Below are 997 nucleotides of genomic sequence, written 5' to 3' on the forward strand. Positions count from 1 at the left end.
CAGCTGCGAACACGAAGGTTGGAGGTTTGAGTCCACCCAGTGGTACCTCGGGAGAAAGGCCTGGCAATCTACTTCTGAAAAATCAGCCACTGAAAACCCTATGGAGCACAGGTCTACTAACACACATCGGATTGCCATGAGTCAGAGTCGACTTGATTGCAACTGGGTAGGTTAGGTTGACAACAGTGAGGTAGAAACGTCCACAGGACTACGTGAATTGGGCAGGTGTGGCATTATATAAAACTCACGGGTTAAAGAAACCATTGGGATTTAACATTTACCTAGATGCTTTCCTGAAAACACTCTATGGTCTAAAAGACAAAACTATCTACAGCTTTCTTTTTTTATGTTCTTCTAACTTACGGAGTAATTCAAGTCGCTGTTAGTCCTTCTGGTTTAAAACGAAGGCAACTGGCTATTGTAATGTAAAGAAGACAGCTGAACTGCACCGGTATTTATTTAAGACTTTTACATTAAGTTCTGAGTTACCTCACACGGAAAAAATGGACTACTCACTAAAGGAAAAATTTAATAAGGATTTAGCTGGAATATAAAAATACATGTCAATATACTAAGTACTGAACAAAGATCAAGATGTGGGATATTTAAAATACATTTCTCTCAGATCAGCACCAAAAATACAATTTTTTTCTGTACTATCTGTGTTGTATTTAAACACAGGTAAGTTATTTCTGGTAAAAATCACAAACGCCACAGAAATCATTAATGATATACCAAACAACCTTCAAATACATTTTGACATCAAGGTCAGGCAATTCACTTCGAAGGGCATTATAATGAGTACCACTGAATTTTTGTAGGAAGACTTTTGACGTCAATTTTGTATTACGTATTTGAATATTTTACATCTCAAACACAAGGAAGCACGGGTACTTGGGAACTTATGAAAATGACCAAAACTGTTAACACTGAGGTGAAGAATTTGTGCAGCCCTCCACAATTTCAAAGAGGTAGTGGTAGATACTTGTCCTTCTGG

The sequence above is a fragment of the Trichechus manatus genome, unplaced genomic scaffold, assembly GCF_000243295.1.
Source record: "Trichechus manatus latirostris isolate Lorelei unplaced genomic scaffold, TriManLat1.0 scaffold00141, whole genome shotgun sequence".
Taxonomy (NCBI): Eukaryota; Metazoa; Chordata; class Mammalia; order Sirenia; family Trichechidae; genus Trichechus; species Trichechus manatus.